We start from the raw sequence: 1,017 nt of genomic DNA on the forward strand, positions 1-1,017 counted from the left end.
ACCACATCACTCCCAACAAAAAAAAACACAGAGAGACAAAACATAGTAGCAGAGCTAACGTATCTCAGAGAAGAAACAGATACAGATCTGCCACAGAAAGAAATCTTCAGAAGTCTGCTCGCAGTAATACAGGAGCTGAAGGAAGCAACCCAGAACAAGGATTCAATAATAGAGGAGATGAAGTCCACAATAGAGGGGATGAAGTCCACCCACCAAAGGTAACTGCAGGAGCTAACAGAGGAGGTAACAGAAACCACACACAAGGTCACAGAATTTATGATTAGGTTTGAGGAGGCAGAGAACCGTATCAGCGACCTCGAGGACACTCAAAGAGACCTAAGCAAGTCAGAAAGACAATCAGATAGGAAAATTAAAGAAACAGAAGATAGCTTGAGATCAATGACAGGTGCTATGAAGAGGAATAATATTCGAATTATCGGTCTACCTGAACCCAACACAACACACAAGTCGACAGCCAAGATAGCAAAGGAATTTTTGGAAGAAAACTTTCCCACCCTAACAAGGGAGAACCAGGCACTCACACAGGAAGCAGAAAGGACGCCAGTAGACTGGACCCCAAGAAGAACACGCCAATACATATAATAGTAAATTTTCCTCGAGGAAAAAGAAAATTTTACGAGCAGCAAGAGAAAGGAAGACAATCACATACAAAGGAGCGCAGATAAGAATATGCTCAGACCTATCAGCAGATACCATGAACAGAAGGAGAGAATGGAGCAAAATCTTCCAAAAGCTAAAGGAGAAAAAAACGCCTCCCCCAGAATCCTGCCAAGTTATCCATTAAGATAGATGGTGAGATAAGGGTCTCCCAGGACAAGGAAAGACTTGCTGCAAAACACCTGAGCCTGCGGAAGATACTGGCTGACTCACTATGGCCAGAGGATCAACCTCCACCAAGAACAAACAGGAGATCACCATATAGCCCATCTCCATCTAGAAGGCAACATGCCAGCAACAATTACCAGGACAAGAGGGTCTCAGATGGAAAAGAAGACA

The sequence above is a fragment of the Echinops telfairi genome, unplaced genomic scaffold (genome assembly GCF_000313985.2).
Source record: "Echinops telfairi isolate 266 unplaced genomic scaffold, ASM31398v2 ScPeMD7_7;HRSCAF=31, whole genome shotgun sequence".
In the NCBI taxonomy this organism is placed as follows: Eukaryota; Metazoa; Chordata; class Mammalia; order Afrosoricida; family Tenrecidae; genus Echinops; species Echinops telfairi.